The following is a 20,695-nucleotide window of genomic DNA, read 5'->3' as shown; positions in this document are numbered from 1 at the left end:
AAAAGACATTTGTTAATTTTCTTGTTGATGACTTCTGCTTAAATAGGAGCAAATTTAGTTAGGTAGAAAGTGAATAGAAATGTGAAAATATGTGTTTAGATAAAGATAACAAGCCCATCTTAAATAAAAATAGTATAATACCCAGTAAACAAAAAATGTTATCGTGTGATTACAAAAACAGGGTTGTGTTCGCTTATTTGTGAATGATGTACTCACACACTAACTCTGCAAGCTTCTTGTTATGCCAACAAGACTAAATGGTATGAATCACATGAAACAATGTGCATCATAATTCTTGGTGTAGCCTGGCAAGATGGATAGCATGTGCAAGAAATGCAAGTTCTTCTCTTTTTGCCAAGCTTTAAGGGACCATGAACCTCTGCAGGTGTAGGAGGACATGCGCAACATGGAGTTATTTCACTGGGAAGAAGGCACCTGGCAACGGACATACACTCCATCTGAGGCACTGCTGTATGCCATCATGCACGAACCCCAAGTTTACGCACAATACTTGCTGAATCAGTTCTCAGACGGTGCTCTTGCCATGTCAGGTGAGAATTTCTGCTGCTGTCCATCATCTGCTCCACAGTTAGCCATGGCTGTCCGCTACAGGAAGGAAATAATGGCTCTCATTCTTCATGTGGCACATAGAATTGTCACTCTACGGTCTGACATGAACCAAGCAGAATGCAAACACATGGAGGAGGGCAGAACTCCACTCCATCTGGCATGTGAGCTGTCACACTCAGATCCTGTCATAATATTACTGCGAAGTTGGGCTTCACCACAAGCTGAGGATCACAATGGTATGACACCACTGGATCTCATTCTCAAGCATCTTCAGACCTCCAAAGTGAACACACATGCCAAGATGCCTGGAAAGGCTGCTCATGTTCATGCCTGAAGTGCGGTTCAAAATTCTGGCAGTGGAGACATTTAAGAGACTTTCTCATAGCTATGGAAAGAACTCTGGCTCAACTATCTCCTCATGAATTTCCTAAAAGTCCGGATGAACTGCCCATTCCAGTTTTTCTGAAAGCCCTCCCACACAACCCTAAATGTAGTCCTAACAGTGGAAGTCCTACTGAAACACACTTTTTTCTTTTTTGTAATGTAAACAAAGAAGGATTTGTTTGTAAATTTGTGTGCATGTGCCATTTATTGACTTTTAAAACAATTTAAATGATTTAAGTTTAAATGATGATTTAAGTGTAACCATTATTATGTCAAGACATTTACGTTATTGTGGAAAAAATAATAAGGGTTATTTTTTAAAAATAATTCTAAATCTCCACCCCACCATCTCTTAGGGCAGTGGTCCCCAACCACCGGACCACGGACCCAGTGCCAGTCCATGGGTCATTATGTCCCGGGCCGCACCAAAAGTATAATTCTTAAAAAAAAAAAAATTCCAGTTTATTGACAAACACACTTTGAAAGATGTTTTATTTTTAAAAAAAATTCTGTCACTTCTTATGCAAGAGACTCTACTAATTTTATTTTACTATTGCTCTGCTGTGCAGCTGCTTTTTCAACTCTGATCTACAGTCTTTGTAGCCGACCTTCAAAGATTAAATATTTGGTAGCTGCTTTTTTACTGAAGAATAATCTACAGATACTGTAGTTGTAGCCAGCAGATGAAGACATTTGCTTTGTGAGTCTACAGTCACTCTAATATCCCGTACATCCTTACCAATGTTCACAGTTAGAGGTTTTCTACATGCCACCATTAAGACTTCATTTTAGCCTGCTGCTGGGTTTGTGATGGTGTTAATGACGGGTGTAGCGTCTTGTACCAGTCATTTTAGATTTCATGTCCCAGGCACCCTAAATTTCAACATCTACTCCTCAATTAACCGATGAGCAACCCAGTTTTGCACCCACACCTGGCTCCAGAATGTCTGGAGTCTCCACAAAGACCAGATAACCCCATGCGGCTCATTGGGGCCTGCAAACAGAACTCTCACACACACACACACACACACACACACACACACACACACACACACACACACACACACACACACACACACACACACAACACAATGAGACATTCCGTTTACTAATAAAACCCAAGATAAGGTACTCTAAGGTTCTCATTCTTATAACCCTTTTTGTAATGTGTTTCTTCTTTTAAGGCTTGCCTGTCTTAAAATTATTTGCTCCTTAATTTCCTGACAAGGGTGTATTTTATTCATGTGTCAGAAAACAACATTGTATTTTAAAATCCGTTATACTCTATCATCATATCTTACTGATCATGGCATGTTAATGTATACCTGTTCTAATGCCATATGCCCCTTTAAGGTCTGATGTCAGAATGTATACGAAGCTATCGTTTTCTTTTTACTTCCCTAATGAAAGTGCATCTTGTTTATGTTTCATTTTTGTTTCTTTGCCTTTATCTTTGCCTTGATTAATGATCTATGTATGTAATGTACCGCTGCCTTCATACCGTCATTACCCTTCATGTTTAGTATCCAAATGACCACAAAATTATTGGTTACTCATTTTTCAAGCACTGGTGTATTTTATTTGAGCACGAAAGGCACCATACCATCTTAATACACCCTGGATCAAACTTTAAAGTCATCTAAAAGTTTGATAGCTAAACCACGCCCACAGACACCTGAAACAAAGGGAGTTTTTCCCTTCAAAATCCTGACCGAAGTATTGGTCATCTTCCCAAAGATGGGTGGAGCTCACGACCTTTAAATTGTCAGAAACACCACTAATCCGTGGTCAGACTTTCGGAACAGCTTCAAGACGACTCCATCTTCCTTCAAAGAAGTTCCAGCAAGCTTCATTTCCAAGAACGACAACTGCTCTGATCTTCAGGAGAACTTGGAAGTACGTCTGACCCCACCCTAACTGACTTTTCAGAGATTTCTCTGTTGCATCCGGACTCTTGTTCAGTAAGCCAATGCAAGTAACCGTTTCCTTTACCAACCAATTTAGATGCGTAATTTTAAGTAGGAATCTTTCATTGAATCTTAAGGTGAATTTAAGTTTCTGTGACGATTTCCCAGTTAGGGTGTGATTAATTTTTGAGTCTAAGCTTGCCATTCCTTTCCTTCCTTTCTCTAGTTTTTCTTTCCAGTCTCTTCCTCCCTTTCCCCAATTTTAATTTCTTTTGTTTTATTTTATTTTCATCTTCATTTTCCCTATTTCTTTTGTTTGTTTGTGTAGTTAGTTTTATGTTGTGTTTGTCTCATTCATTAAATGTCATAGTTTTGAGCCACAGGTGATTTGTCTCTGAGTGTCGCTCACAAATTAAGGTACCTGCAACATCGGGTCTGAACTACATGCTCTATTGAGTTAATTTAATTTAAATTACGGTATACAGTAAAAGGAAAGCGAATCTTTCTTGGCCGGGAAGATACCGCCTTCATAGAATTAATAAAGGTACACGGCCTGTTCGCCGGACGAACAGACCAAATAAGCGTAACCTTAATTCCAGTACCGTTAATTTCAACTTAGGTTAAAATATTTAGAAGTCACTATAACACGTTATAGTTACTTATAAATATTTACCTTGCTTCGCGAGCCAAAATCGCTACACGGGGTATCAATAATGTAGCTGCAACCACATGTATGTAATACTTAACAGTACAACAAATAGGAAAGTTATATATTTAAAAGAAGAAGAGGCCTTTATTTGTCACACAAATAATATAGCACAGTGACATACTTTCCTTCACATATCGCAGCTTAAGAAGTTGGCTTCATAGCACTGGGTCGCTGAAACTCTGATATTCCAATCAACAGTATATATATATATATACACACACACACACACAATAAATAATAATCTAATTTATGTTATTTTATGCCATGTATTTTGTTATTGTTTGTGCTTTCTAAGCCTCTGGCTTAAATTTAACAATTTATCTGACTGGTGTAATCAGGTATCATGACTGTTTATACACTTCAAACAGAAATTACAAGGATCTATTTTTGATGTATGTCACGGAGTCACCAGGTCCTTCCCTCACTCACCAGCATTCACATTCACCTGAGTACTTCAGAGCAGTTGTGAGATGGATCTTCCAGACAAAACATGATGAAATGGATGAATAATAAACAGCAGCAGTGTCATTACTGGTTTTGCACAAGATAAATATTTCAAGCAAATATAATATTTAAGCCCAGACTAGAATAAGAAGGTTGTGTCAAAAAGAGAATCTGGTTTAAAATTTGCTATATCAAATATGAGGGCCGGATGATCTGCTGCGGTGACTCTGGACAGGGAGCAGCCGAAAGAACAACAGCAACAACAAAAATATGTGTTAATTAATATCATATCATGTGCAATATTATCTTAATTCACAAGCACTTCTTTTCAGACATTTTGTATATGTTGCATATTTTATTTATAATACATTTATATTTATTTTCGTTGTGTACTGGCAAAAGAATTTCCTTCACGATTAATAAAGTTCTGTCTTACCTTATCTGTGACTAATGCTCTTAGTGCTGTATGGACACACTAACTGAATCGTACAGTATTAATGTATAATTTGCAACAAGCTTGAAATATCTAAGTCTAATGTCTAAATATAGACTAAAGTGTTTAACAGAACAAGTGTCAAAACAGGTTCCTCATATGAGGCTGAATGTAAAGTCATCTATCCGTCAGTAACATTAGTGACCTGTGATGCTGTGTGGTGGAGCTTCATGAACCTTTATGATGTTAACTTATTAGAGTACAGAAAAACTTCTGAATATTTTTATTCAGCTAAAAACATTCTTCATGTTCACTGTTATATTTATGTATCTGTGGCTTTCACTAGGTGAGTAAACATTATTTTTCTGGTATTTCAGAAATTATTGATTACATTTATTATTAATTAGTATGTGTTGGAAGTTTGTCAAATAAACTTTTTTGTTAGTACAAGCCATGTGTACTTAAGTATAAGTACCAAGTATAGGCCAGATACTTGGTAACCTTGTCTGTGTATTTGTCAATATAAGCATACTTACTTAATTTGAACTTACATATAATAATTACATATTAACAGTACACTTGAATAAACTTATTATTTGTATTACTGCAGAATTCTGATCTGCTCTCCTACAGCTCTCAGTTCTGTGCGTGGCTGCAGCTTTTCTTTCCAGACAAAGAGAAGCTGCTTCTGCTTGTTTTGGGCATCACTGTATATATATATATATATATATATATATATATATATATATATATATATATATATATATATATATATATATATATATATATATACGCACACTTAGATATCGTATCCAATCTGTAAATATATAATACAGACAGTCATACTACAATTACAAATGCAGGTTTTACTTGATTTTTTCTTCATGTGTGTTTTATTTTTACCTTGTTCGCATACAGATGTTTCCAAACAACCTTCCATCAGCACTGTGGCAATGCTTGTAAACTTAGAAGATCTGGGGTAGGAGGCTGTACGAGCTCGTCTATGGATTCAAAGATGATATAGAGAGCCTTGACGATGTTCAAGACTCCCTTGAGTGTTTGTGTTGCCTTTGACGACTGGGCATAATAATAATGTAAACACAGCAAAACAGGTAAAAGCTTGCAGTATTGTATAAATGATTAATCTTGAAATACTGCACAACACAGCCATATTAATGACTCATGAGTTATATAAAGTAAAAATGAACAGGTGCTGTATATTTAAGTTAATGAAATGCTTAGTGTTTCAGTACAATATTACAATGCAATTGTATTATTAAACGTATAATGATATATTGCCAAAGAACAAAATGACAATAACCAGAGAACGTCCATATAGATTTGAACTGTGTAAAATTATTAGAAGATCCAGCAAAATATGGAAACATTAAGAGAATTAATACGAATGATAAACTGCATTATCAACATTCAATATTTGTTTGAATAATTTAATTAGTATTGATTTAAATTAATCAATGTAAATGGATTTCCCATCAGTTGAGGGACTGATGTCAGAATTGACATGACGACACCTCAGTAGGTGGAGCTAGATTTGGTGAGATACAGTTTATACAGTTTCACAGAGATACTGACATTTATATCTACTGCAAGAGACACACAGAACAATCTTGTTATTCTTCTTTGTATTAACAGTTGTCAAAAATATTGGTAAGTCATTTATATTATACATAACCTTTAGGTGAATGCTGGATATTTGAACTGTTACCTAAACATGATGATTCATTTAGCAAAATGAAAATAGAACTGTTTATGTTGGTACAATGTCTTTACAGCAGGTGCTGTTGACAGCAGAATTACACCAGACCAAACCACTGTAGTGTCTTGTACCAGTCATTTTAGATTTCATGTCCCAGGCACCCTAAATTTCAACATCTACTCCTCAATTAACCGATGAGCAACCCAGTTTTACACCCACACCTGGCTCCTGAATGTCTGGAGTCTCCACAAAGACCAGATAACCCCACACAGAAATAATGAGAACACACACACACAAACACACACACACACACACACACACACAACACAATGAGACATTCCGTTTACTAATAAAACCCAAGATAAGGTACTCTAAGGTTCTCATTCTTATAACCCTTTTTGTAATGTGTTTCTTCTTTTAAGGCTTGCCTGTCTTAAAATTATTTGCTCCTTAATTTCCTGACAAGGGTGTATTTTATTCATGTGTCAGAAAACAACATTGTATTTTAAAATCCGTTATACTCTATCATCATATCTTACTGATCATGGCATGTTAATGTATACCTGTTCTAATGCCATATGCCATTTTAAGGTCTGATGTCAGAATGTATACGAAGCTATCATTTTCTTTTTACTTCCCTAATGAAAGTGCATCTTGTTTATGTTTTTATTTTTGTTTCTTTGCCTTTATCTTTGCCTTGATTAATGATCTATGTATGTAATGTACCGCTGCCTTCATACCGTCATTACCCTTCATGTTTAGTATCCAAATGACCACAAAATTATCGGTTACTCATTTTTCAAGCACTGGTGTATTTTATTTGAGCACGAAAGGCACCATACCATCTTAATACACCCTGGATCAAACTCTAAAGTCATCTAAAAGTTTGATAGCTAAACCACGCCCACAGACACCTGAAACAAAGGGAGTTTTTCCCTTCAAAATCCTGACTGAAGTATTGGTCATCTTCCCAAAGATGGGTGGAGTTCGCGACCTTTAAATTGTCAGAAACACCACTAATCCGTGGTCAGACTTCCGGAACAGCTTCAAGACGACTCCATCTTCCTTCAAAGAAGTTCCAGCAAGCTTCACTTCCAAGAACGACAACTGCTCTGATCTTCAGGAGATTAAAGATGAACATTTATTTTAAAAGGAAATCTTTTATTATTCAACCAATACTCATTGCAAATAAATGTAAGAGGATCATCGTTGATACAAAGCAAATAAATATCAAAGCCTGAGAATTAAGAAAGAAAACTGTATTTAAATTAAACAGGTAAACAGCTCCACCTGCTGAGAAACAAATATAAAGCTTGACTTTTTGTACAGTCTGTTAGAGTTTTGTGTCACTGTGGCACAGAAGTACATTGCAGAGTCTGATACTGCAGCAGGAAAAATCTCCAGATCTACTTTCTTCTCCTATTTACGAAGTTTGATGGATAGTCATGGGTTCGAAAATAAAATAAAACAAAAGAAATTAAAATTGGGGAAAGGGAGGAAGAGACTGGAAAGAAGAAACTAGAGAAAGGAAGGAAAGGAAATGGCAAGCTTAGACTCAAAAATTAATCACACCCTAAATGGGAAATCGTCACAGAAACTTAAATTCACCTTAAGATTCAATGAAAGATTCCTACTTAAAATTACGCATCTAAATTGGTTGGTAAAGGAAACGGTTACTTGCATTGGCTTACTGCACAAGAGTCCGGATGCAACAGAGAAATCTCTGGAAAGTCAGTTAGGGTGGGGTCAGACGTTCTTCAAAAGCAAATATTAACCTGGTAAATTAGGAAATTACAATATGCTTTAAAACAAACATAAAAATTATATAATATAATGAATTAATTATATAAATTATTAAAATATAATTAATTAAATTCATATAATGAATGAATGAATGTAACGAGGGAGAATCAGTGGTGTATCTCACTATGTTACAGTAAGTTGTATAGTTGAGCCATTTCTGAACACAGCTCTGTGACGATTCTGTATAAAAGTGCTGTATGTACTGAACTTTACACGTCTCTAGAAGGCCACACCCAGGAATTGACACTGTTGTAGTGTAACATTGTACAGATCATCACTTGTGAACTGAGTCACCAATAAAACCAGTGTTACTTCATATCCCACTGCATTAGATGTGCTATTTAATTAATGTAAATTATTTACTCCTAAATAATAGGATATATTTAAAGGATAAATAAAATATTTATAATTAAGTAATTATTATTTTTTTTAATTATTAAAACATTCAAGACATTTAAGAGTCAATTCTGTCTTTGCGTCTTTCTTTCTAATTTTTCACACTTTTGCCAGAGTGCTTGCAGTTCAACCACATGATAAGATCATATCTAATAATCTGTGGTCTCTGTGTTTGTGTTCAGTGAACTGAACTTTCTCACACTGAACATTGTGCACAAGAGCAGAAAACAAATGATGCACTAATATTTTTGACCGTGTGACGTCACTTTCCACCCCAAATCTCTCAAAACTGGCTTAGTTCGTTTGTGCTCGATTTGTGCCGTTAAAACAAACACTGTATCTGTTTTCCTTCCTGAGATATAACCTAAATATTTTCGGGAAATGTGACATCACTCTCCACCCCAGTTCGTCTAAATCACACAAAACTGGTGTCATTCGTTTTTGCTTGGTTTGTGGCGTTGAAATGAACATCAAGTATATTTCCCCTTGTTAGAAATAACAAAAACATTTGGAGCTGTGACGTCACTCTCCACCCCGTGCCGTCCAAATCTCTCCAAACGGGTGGTGTTCGTTTGTGCTCGATTTGTGCCGGTTTGCGCCGCTAAAATAAACAGTGAATCTTATTCCCTTCCTTAGAAATAACAAATACAATACAGGACAGTGATGTCACTCTCCACCCCACTTCATCCAATTCGGACAAAACCGGTGGCGTTCGTTTGTGCTCGATTTGTGCCCATTTGTGCGGTAGGAAAAACGTTTAAAAACTAACTTACTCACTACTTGAGAAATTATAAAATCACTTAAGAAGCACTCGCGTCACGCAAACCGTCCTCCATGCATCTCCCCTACACGTCACTCTCTTTTTTGCTTGCATGGTGCTGTCATTGGACAAATAATTTTATCTGTGACTTAATCAAGCTCAAAATCTAATAAAGAAGGTCAATATTTGTTGATGTTTATTACATTTATTCACATTGTGCATCACAGTGTTTTATAACTTTTGCAACTCAATACAGCTCTTCATTTGCTTGTGTTGAGGTTTAACGTTAAAAAAGGTATTATCCTTTGTTATCATTATCCACGTTTCTTTCTTTCATTCTTAGTCTAACTTTAACTGCGGGATTAGTCTAGTTTAGGCTACTGCGTTACCATCACTTTGCTCAATTGATAGCCTATAAAATTGTCAGGTAAATTTGTTTTAAATGTGTGCATATTATTTTACACACAATGCAAATATATAAACTAATCGGAGCATTCTGCAAGATACAAAGACAACTACCGCATATTTTTTCTCGGAAGAAGGTGCATAACCAGTGAAGCAAGCAAGCAATGACGAATGAGATGTGTTTCTTTTTGTTCAAAATATTTTTAAAACAATACATGGAAGAATTGTTTTAATTACCTGATGACTTGATAGTGTGCTGGTTTGTTGTTAGCATGATTAACCTTTCCAACCATAGATCATAATGGCAAACCAGCTAAAGGAACAGTTTTACCCAACAATGAGATTTGTCATTATATACTTGCCCCTCATGTCATCCTAAAATGTCTGTGAATTTCTTTGTTGCTAGCAACATAAAATGAGATTTTTTTGAAGAATGTCCACACAGTATAAATTAAAAAGATCCAAAGTCAAGCTATGTTTTGGTCTTTATTTACTTAAACTATGGGGACAAAATCATTCTTTAAAATAACTCATTTTGTGTTCATCGGAACAAAGACAATTATAGACACCAATACCAATCTAAAAACAATCTGAAAAAGTGTTAAGGTCAAAATATGTTGCCTATTATGTATTTGTAAATTAGAGGTATCAAGTTTTTACAGAGACTGTTGTGACATGATCACAGAGGTCATCATATTTCTCCCAGGCAAGTGAGGTTCTTCTGCAGTAAGCCACGTAATGTCCAAGAGCTAACCTTGTAGGACCTGGAGTGAATGCAACGACCCCTCTCAGAGTGAACAAATGGTTGTCCATCTCCATGGTCAAAGGGATTTCGGATAGTGGATAGTTTGTATCTGAGCTTGTTTCAATGCACAGTAGAGGTCCCGTGATGCAGCTGTGTTTGACTGAGCCATTGCAGAGGAATTTCATGGATGAAATATCTTTTGTTGTCTGGACACTCTTAGGGTGATTTCAGTGTCTTCAGACACTTGGACATGTTGAGGTGAAGTGCTTTTTCCAGTGCTGCTTTGAGACTCTTCAGTCCACCACTCTGTAAAATATCTACGTTGACTGGTAGGAGAGAGATGGTCCTTAATGATTTTGTATTTCGACTGCAGTGTGGAGAGGAGCATTCAGTCATAATTTTTGCGCTTGGTACTTGTTTCATTGTTGATGTGATTATGTTAGCAACGTTGCCTCACACCTGATTTTAGGCGAACACATTGAAATATTTCAAGCAGCATTTTTGCCCTCTTTGCATAAGCTTCTTTTCCAACTCCTTTTGTGACGATGCTCTTCACCAAATCAAACATTTCAGTTTTTTGTGCTCTTTGTCAAGATAATGGCAGAATGATCCACTGTCACAGAAAGCAGAGCAAAGGCACTGGGAAAAGGAGTCAAAGGCACAGGTATTATTTACACTTACAAGCATTTTGTCAACTGCAATGGGTGTTTTAGCCTGGTAGTTGCCATTCTTCAAGACATTAATTTTTGTCTTTTTTCTTTTCTTGTTTATGTCTGCATGTAACCTCTCAGAGTAAGGGGTCAGGTAGGACAGTCGCTTTTTTGGAGGGACACAGAGGCCTTTCCAGTTTTCAACAGGGTCTGCAGGTTGTTGCTTAACCTCTGCATCCTGCTCACTGTGACCAGGTTTTGGGTCAGTCTCCTGTGTCGTTGTCTCAGTATTTTCTGTTTTCTTTATTGGTGCAGATGAAAGCCTCATGTTGCCCTCAAGAAACTCAAGGTAGCATTTGACAAACCGATCGACTCGGATGGGAATGCTTTCATGTTTGAAGAGACCATGTTTTCAGCTTCAACATTTGTAGAGCTTGCTGTGTTGTGTACACTTTTGAAGTGTGGAACCATCACAGATGTCCAAAGAGGGAGGTAGCATGCCATTCTTATGATATTTGGGACAAGCTCTGGAAGGAAATGCAAATTGTTTCGGTCACCATGATACCTTCTGATTCGCTGAAGGCAACAACTGAAATTGAATGAATGAGCTCCCTTGCTTCTTCAATTCTGTAACTCTGTTTCTTCTTCGTTTTAAGCATTCCCACCAGCTGATGAGCTTGATGCAGTGTGCCACATCTACCCTGATGAAGCAAGGTGGTAGCTGTGAGTCTTCAGGCTTCCTCGTCAGCACTCCAAAGCACTGATTGATGTAGGTTTTCAGGTCTGGGTAAGGAGTAAAGGCCTTAACCAGTGCTTCAAGCAAGGCCAAGGAGAAATCACAGACTGCTTCTTTGGGCGCAGCAGCACCTGCACGTTGCCATTCATTGAGCCAGTTGGCAATAGAATTGATGGCGTGGTTCTCCGTTAGCATTTGCGCTACTGGAATGTGATCTCCCTGTGAACACAAAAATCCTTGATATAGGAAGACATGCCCAGAATTGCCACAGGGTCTTCCCAGTCTTTTAACAATTGAACCTGTTGCATCAAAACTCAGAATGGAACCAGGGTGCTCGGATTTTATTTGATAAACTTGCATCTGGGATGGGGCTCAGTAATGGCAAAAAAAAAAAAAACTATCAAGGCCAATGTCATGAATGCTTCCATTGTGGGGTACACTGTATTTTAGTAGATGCAATGACATGATTGGGTCTTTGTCACCAAGCTCTTTGTCACCATCTCTTGTTTGGCTTTTCTTAATGTTGCCAGATTTGGTAAATGGCTTCCATCATTTTGTAAGCCTCAGTTGCTTGCCATACTTGTGCTTGTTTTCGACCTTCCCAGAGTTCTTTAGATACATGTGTTCTCAGATCTCCTGATAACTTGCATTTTGCTTTGCCAGTATGGAGGCTGTCAACAACATTGTGGATTGTACATTTAAGCACGACTGGTTCATTAGTTGCTGGCATGTCTGCTGTTATAGACAGTTGTGCATCACATTCTGTGCACTGCCCAATTATGTCGACGTAGTGAGATGCACCATCCGAAAAAACGTTTGCTCTCCTGAATCTAAGAGTGCATGAGGTTTTGATATTTTTCCATATCTCCTCATACAAGACATGTGTCCAGGCTCCATGTTTCAGGAAGTTGTGTGATTTGTCATTGTAAGCAACCTTTTCAAGCCAGATTTCTGTCCATTTCTGATGAGAGAGACTGACCTCAAACTCAACATTATAATGTTGCCTTTGCTGATGTGTGTCTGCCTTTGACTCTGGTGAATGAAAATCTGCTGAGCTTTCTTGTGAGCTCTTAGTGTTTGGATCTTGATCTTAGGCATTTGTGCTTAGCTCAAGGATTTGCCAGATATTGTCCCTGTTAGTCTTGGCAAAATATTTTTTGTTGAAACTTTGTTGTTCAGTTGTTGGCTTAAGTTTCTCCACTATATTCTGTCCTGTAATAATCTGCTCCTTTGCAGCACTGATGACTTTGATGAATTCACAATTTCATAGGCCGGTTTCCTTGGCATCTGATTAAAACAGGATTTTAAAATGTAATGCCAAATGAGTTAGGCCAAAAGCTTATTCCATGTGTAAAAAAGTTATGGGAAAAACACGGCAAACAGTAAAAACCAGCACCGCGCAAGCACAAAAAAAGCGTGACCGTATTTAAACAATAGGTATATAGAACAGCTTGCGTGGGGTCACATCTCCTCCAGACATTTTATAATTTCCTTATGAAGGGAATAAATAAGTCGTATATGGTGTTATACAGCACAAACAAATAACACCAGGTTAAGTTGATTCGGACGACAACCCGGTTCTATTTGTGATTCAATGACCCATTCATAAAAACAGTTTCTTTCGTCCTGAATGAACGAATCAGCTGTTTTGAATAGATTTAATAAATGACTCAGGACTCAAAAAAACAGTACATTGGGGCCTTCTATTGGGAATTTTTTTGGGGAAAAGTGTAATTAAATTATTTTTCTATCGTTTCATATTTCTGTGTTCTAATTTTTTTAATTAATCATAATTATTTATACACTGTAAATGCATGCAGGAGGTCCTTATAAAATATCTGTTGGCTATTAATAGAGCCTTGCTTGTTTAATTATTCTTGTCTCTTTAAAAAATTATGCCACTTAACCATTGTAACTTTTAAACAGTTTATTTGAACTGTGTCCCGTGTATTCTGGCACATAAATGGATGTCTCTGGTGTACGTTACTGATATCTACTCACCTTAGACACGCTATTTTATTCTGTTTGCAAATTAGATACAATGTTTATTTTAGAGGCGCAAATTGAGCACAAATGAACGCCACCGGTTTTGTTCGAATTGGATGAAGTGGGGTGGAGAGTGACGTCACTGTCCCATATCGCAGTGATTTTCAACCTTTTTTGAGCCGCGGCACATTTTTTACATTTACAAAATCCCGGCACACCACCAACCAAAATGACACAAAATGACACTCTAACACAGTGCATATAATACATATAGTTAATAATATAGTTTTTTAATGTCTTTATACTCAGTGTGTTTCACACTGAGTATAAAGACATTAAAAAACTATATTTGGGGCTATTTCGATGAACACAAAATGGATATCCTGGCAGTAATGGTAGAAAGACACACACAAAGCTCTTGCTCAACAGCTCTCAGTCTCTCTCTGTTTTTAGTTTTTATCGCAGTCAAGCTTGAGAAGCTCAGCTCACACAGATATGTGGTTGAAAACGGGAGCAATTTCAAAATAGCTTTGTTGGCCAGAATGGGGAACTCCTTGGCAACAGATAACCAAAAACTGTCCAAAGGAAGATCAGCAAAGTTTAGCTTTAAACTACGATCTTGTTTCAGTTCAGTGAGTTCCTCTTGCGCCTTTAAAGTCATGTCCTTTCCAGCAACTGATGCTGAGCTGTATGGGTCCCTAACCCAGTCAAGGCATTCTGTGAAGGCTAAAGAGAAATAAAATAATAACTTCTCCTCAAGAGTTTTCAAATGTGTGCCAATCACCTCGCACAAGCAGCAGTGTTGCCATCATGCAGTTTCTCGGTCAGTGGGAACATCTCAAGGTTGCCACGCTGCACATGTTGTTGCTAGGACTTTAAACGGAATCCGTTCACTTTATCAGTGCTTATAAGCAGGTTTTCATTTCGGCCTTGCATCTGTGTGTTCAGTTCATTCAGATGATGAAATATATCAGCCAGGTATGCCAGCTTTGCACACCACTTAGTGATTTAGTATAATAATTTAGTGTACAAGTATTCAATTAATATATTAGCCCTATCTGAGACACATCTCGACAATTCTATTCTAAACTCTGAATTACCAGTTAAAGGTTTTAATGTGTTTAGAAAAGATAGAAATAAATTTGGTGGTGGTGTGGCCATCTTTGTGCAAGGTAACATTCCTTGTAAGTTAAAACAAAATTTAATACACGAACACATTGAAGCTATATGGGTAGAAGTCCATGTACCTTATATGAAACCAGTGCTTGTGGGATGCTGTTATAGACCTCCTAATGCACACATGGACTAAGGATTGTGGGAGAAGTAAAAAAAGTCAATTGGAAAGATGTGTACAGTGGCCACAACACAGGAGCTTCCTTGGATATTTTTATGAGTATGCTTTTGAGCATTGTTGATAAATATGCACCGATGAAAAATATGGTAATAGAAACACATACTGCAAGGTGGATAGATTCAACATTGAAAAAGATGATGATGCAAAGAGATGAGGATAAACAAGTGGCTGTGAAAACAAGATTATTAGAGGACAGATTAAAATACTGTAAATTAAGGAACCAAGTTACTAAAATGAATAAAAGGAAAAGGAAAGAGTATTACAAAAACAGAATTGACAGTGTTAAATATGATGGCAAAAAGCTTTGGCATATCTTAAATGAAATTATTGGTAGAAATAGAAATGCATCCCCTTCTTTTGTGGAGTCTGATGGAGGATTTATAACAGAATCTAAAGATATTGCAGACTATTTTAATAATTATTTTACAAATAAAGTTAGTAATTTAAGAAAAGGTTTTGGAACACAAGACTTTAATTACTGTGAACTGATCAAAAATGAAATCATGGCTAATAAAACGTGTAATTTTAACTTTAATTGTGTGCAAACTGCAGAAGTGATGGCCCTGTTAAAGTCTCTTCCAACATATGGTAGTCCAGGCACAGACAACTTGGAAAGCCTAGTATTGAATAAAACCGCAGAATATATTGCTGATCCGTTGTGTCATATATTTAATCAGTGTATAGCGAGTATCCCACTCTGTGGAAGGAAGGGAAAATTATTCCACTGATAAAAGACAATCGACTATCTTTTAATGGGCAGAACTGTAGACCTATAAGTATTTTGCCTGCACTCAGTAAAGTTAAGGAAAGGATTATTCATACTCAAATTAGTAATTATTTCCAGAAAAATAATTTGATGTCTACTGTATGTTTCAGCATGCATATAGAAAGGCACATTCTACATGTACAGCTCTCACACAGATGACCGATGGATGGCTTAGAAGCATGGATAATTCTGAAGTAGTTGGAGTGGTCATGTTGGACTTTAGTGCTGCTTTTGATGTAATAGACCACGATATTTTAATTGAGAAATTGAAGAGCTATGGCTTCACTCCTTCTGCTGTTGCACTGATGAAACGGTGTTATGTGTTGATGTAGGTTTTATATGTCTGTTATGAATTATAACCAGATTTTTATGTATGTATGAGGATGCATGTGTGTGTGTGTGTGTGTATATATAATGTATACCTATATATATATATGTATGTATATGTATATGTAATGTGTATGTGTATATTTATCAATTGTGATGATTGAAATGTTGTTATTGTTGTAATGTAATTTTTTTTTAGTGGACCCCAGGAAGACTAGCTGATTGAGTACACTTTCAGCTAATGGGATCCATATAAATAAACAAATAAACAAATAAACCACTCATCACTTGCAAGCAGCTTTAAGAAATCGGACCTCATGTTTGTCAGGAAAACTTTACACACGGGCCAGCACTTTGCCGCACGACAGCCACCGGACCTCCATGTGGAGCAATAAGCATTTATGTTCTGCTCCCATTTCCTCACACAAAGACGCAAATAAGCGACATTTGAAAGGTCGCATCTTCACAAAGTTCACTATGTGCACAACATCATCCAACACAGGAGCTAGATCTGCTCGTAGTCTTTGCAACGAGGGCCTCACGGTGCAAAAACAGTGCGTAACAATAACATCTGGGTTTTTTCTTTGACCCTACTGTAGCATCTTGTACCAGTCATTTTAGATTTCATGTCCCAGGCACCCTAAATTTCAACATCTACTCCTCAATTAACCGATGAGCAACCCAGTTTTACACCCACACCTGGCTCCAGAATGTCTGGAGTCTCCACAAAGACCAGATAACCCCATGCGGCTCATTGGGGCCAGCAAACAGAACACACACACAACACAATGAGACATTCCTTTTACTTATAAAACCCAAGATAAGGTACTATAAGGTTCTCATTCTTATAACCCTTTTTGTAATGTGTTTCTTCTTTTAAGGCTTGCCTGACTTAAAATTATTTGCTCCTTAATTTCCTGACTAGGGTGTATTTTATTCATGGGTCAGAAAACAACATTGTATTTTAAAATCCGTTATACTCTATCATCATATCTTACTGATCATGGCATGTTAATGTATACCTGTTCTAATGCCGTATGCCCCTTTAAGGTCTGATGTCAGAATGTATACGAAGCTATCGTTTTCTTTTTACTTCCCTAATGAAAGTGCATCTTGTTTTATGTTTCATTTTTGTTTCTTTGCCTTTATCTTTGCCTTGATTAATGATCCATGCATGTAATGTACCGCTGCCTTCATACCGTCATTACCCTTCATGTTTAGTATCCAAATGACCACAAAATTATCGGTTACTCATTTTTCAAGCACTGGTGTATTTTATTTGAGCACGAAAGGCGCCATACCATCTTAATACACCCTGGATCAAACTTTAAAGTCATCTAAAAGTTTGATAGCTAAACCACGCCCACAGACACCTGAAACAAAGGGAGTTTTTCCCTTCAAAATCCTGACCGAAGTATTGGTCATCTTCCCAAAGATGGGTGGAGTTCGCGACCTTTAAATTGTCAGAAACACCACTAATCCGTGGTCAGACTTCCGGAACAGCTTCAAGACGACTCCATCTTCCTTCAAAGAAGTTCCAGCAAGCTTCACTTCCAAGAACGACAACTGCTCTGATCTTCAGGAGAACTTGGAAGAACGTCTGACCCCACCCTAACTGACTTTTCAGAGATTTGTCTGTTGCATCCGGACTCTTGTTCAGTAAGCCAATGCAAGTAACCGTTTCCTTTACCAACCAATTTAAATGCGTAATTTTAATTAGGAATCTTTCATTGAATCTTAAGGTGAATTTAAGTTTCTGTGAAGATTTCCCAGTTAGGGTGTGATTTAATTTTGAAGTCTAAGCTTGCCACTCCTTTCCTTCCTTTCTCTAGTTTCTTCTTTCCAGTCTCTTCCTCTCTTTCCCATATTTTAATTTCTTTTGTTTTATTTTATTTTCATTTTCGTTTTCCCTATTTCTTTCCTTTGTTTGTGTAGTTAGTTTATGTTGTGTTTGTCTCATTCATTAAATGTCATAATTTTGAGCCACAGGTGATTTGTCTCTGAGTGTCGCTCACAAATTAAGGTACCTGCAACATCGGGTCTGAACTACATGCTCTATTGAGTTAATTTAATTTAAATTACGGTATACAGTAAAAGGAAAGCGAATCTTTCTTGGCCGGGAAGATACCGCCTTCATAGAATTAATAAAGGTTACACGGCCTGTTCGCCGGACGAACAGACCAAATAAGCGTAACGTTAATTCCAGTACCGTTAATTTCAACTTAGGTTAAAATATTTAGAAGCCACTATAACACGTTATAGTTACTTATAAATATTTACCTTGCTTCGCGAGCCAAATACTTTTCTCAGTATTTTTGTAGTAATTCTAGAGTTAACAGTGAAATCTAACTAAAGGCCTAAGAGAAGAGATCACCCTGCGATGTGTCGGCTTGGAGACCGGCTCTGAGTTCCGACAATCGCTACACTACTTACGAAGCCTTTGGTGCACCCGACCATGGCTGCGGCTCTATCAGTGCTGACAACTATGCAGTTTTCCCACATAAGCCCGCTTTTGTCAAGATATTCCGAGGTGACCCGAAATATTTCCCCTACTGTTGATTTTTCTGGCAGTGTCTTGCAAAATAGGAGGTTTTCTATAATGGCTTCTCCATCCACAAAACGCACGTTGGCCAAGAGCTGACAATGTCCACTAATATCCGTCGACTCATCAAGTTGCAAGGCAAATTTCCTACTGATGCGCATCTTTTCTAAAACAACAGTTTCGATATCCGCAGACATGTCATCAATACGTCTGGCAATTGTGTTATCTGAGAGAGGCACTTTAGCTATCTCTTTGGCTGCGACAGGGCGAGCATCTCATTTACAATGGCTTTACAAGCTGACAGTATTAATGTTTCTGCCACAGTGTGGGACTTTTTTGATTTAGCTATGAGTTCAGCAACAAGGTAGCTAGCTTTGAGGGCTCTCTCGTTTACCTTTGTGGTTTTTCTCAAAAAAATTGCCTGTTTCTCATTTTTTGTATGTAAGCGTAAAAAATAGTCCATCGGCTTGTTTTGAACAGAAGGGTGTTTGGAGATGGCGTTTAAGCTTGCTTGGCACATGGTGCTATTGGATAGCTTCTCGCCACACACGAAGCACAGCGGAGTCGGTGCCGTTGCATTCCCGGTGAAAGTGAATCCAAATGAAAGATAGTTTCCGCTGTATTGCCTTGAGCTCACCGTCTTTTCTTTTTTCTTTTGTCGACCACTCATACTAGGGCCTTCATCTGGGTCATAATTTTGTCCAGGGCCCTGTTCGGCATTTGCATTTTGTCACTCGCTCGTCTTGCTGTGACCCCAAACTGCCACTGTCATGTGTCGTGCAGCACTAACTCTAACTAATTAACATTGTTTCTAACTTAGCATCTGAGCGAATCCAAGATGGCGTGATGCATGTGTGTATAACCTGTACGTCATCGCGTCACAGACATGATGACGTAGCGAGCAGTGTTCCATTTAGGGACAGATGCACCTTATAGTTCGGTGCGCTTTATATATGAAAAATAGACCATTCATTGACAGTGCACCTTATAATCCAGTGCGCACTGATAATTTCCCATGGCACACCTGACGATCTCTTACGGCACACTAGTGTGCCACGGCACACTGGTTGAAAATGACTGCCGTATCGTATTTGTTATTTCTAAGGAAGGGAATAAGATTCAAATCGAGCACAAACGAACGCCACCGGTTTGGAGAGCTTTGGACGGCACGGGGTGGAGAGTGACATCACAGCTCCAAATTGTTTTTCTTATTTCTAATAAGGGGAAATATACTTGACGTTCATTTCAATGGCGCAAACGAGCACAAACGAATGACACCAGTCATTCGTTTTGTGTGATTTAGAGGAACTGGGGTGGAAAATGATGTTTGATGTTGAAAATATTTTGTTTATATCTCATGAAGGAAAACATATACAGTGTTTGTTTTAACGGCACAAAAGGGCACAAATCGAGCACAAACAAACTAAGTCGGTTTTGAGCGATTTGGGCGATGTGGGAGGGAAAGTGATGTCACACGGTCAAAAAAATAAGGTTTAATATCTCAAACACCAAACCAGCACAAATGTTTGTTTTTGCGGCACAAATCAGCACAAACATAGCATAAATGAATGGCATAGTTTTGGTGATTATTTCTTTTTATGACGTATTGACTGTAACAGTAATAAACTCACAGAAGGTTCAGAGCAGGGGGGTATTCCAGAAAGCTTGGTTAACTTACCATTTGGTAAATCATAACCTCTGGGTTGATTTACCCCAAACAGGCATACCATGAGTATGTCGGTTCCAAAACACCTGAGAAGAGTTAGTTTAATCAACCTCCAACTGGTTACCCAGAGTTTATGCGCGTGCATGGTGCATGTATAAAGACATTTTCAATGGATCGCCGAATTCACGAGTCACCATGGAAACTCAAAACGAAAAAAAGAGAGCGGCGTATTTCACAGAGGCGGAGTTGGAGGTTTTAATGCACGCTTATGAAGAGTTTAAGCCAATATTAAAAAGAAGCAATACAGCTGCATCGGCTAAAGCAAGAGAGTTGGCTTGGCAAAAAATAATGGACAGAGTAAATGTGTGAGTGTATTAAATTACAAATTTGGTATT

At 37.6% G+C, this 20,695-nt stretch overlaps 1 pseudogene; it reads left to right on the top strand.

The window, feature by feature from the left end:
* Positions 1–313: 313 nt before the first annotated feature.
* On the top strand, positions 314–8,553 carry LOC113633907 (annotated as a pseudogene).
* Positions 8,554–20,695: the final 12,142 nt, after the last annotated feature.

This window comes from Tachysurus fulvidraco, chromosome 1 (assembly GCF_022655615.1).
Source record: "Tachysurus fulvidraco isolate hzauxx_2018 chromosome 1, HZAU_PFXX_2.0, whole genome shotgun sequence".
Taxonomy (NCBI): domain Eukaryota; kingdom Metazoa; phylum Chordata; class Actinopteri; order Siluriformes; family Bagridae; genus Tachysurus; species Tachysurus fulvidraco.
Note: the sequence above shows the minus strand (reverse complement) of the source record. Positions and strands in the feature narration are given on the sequence as shown.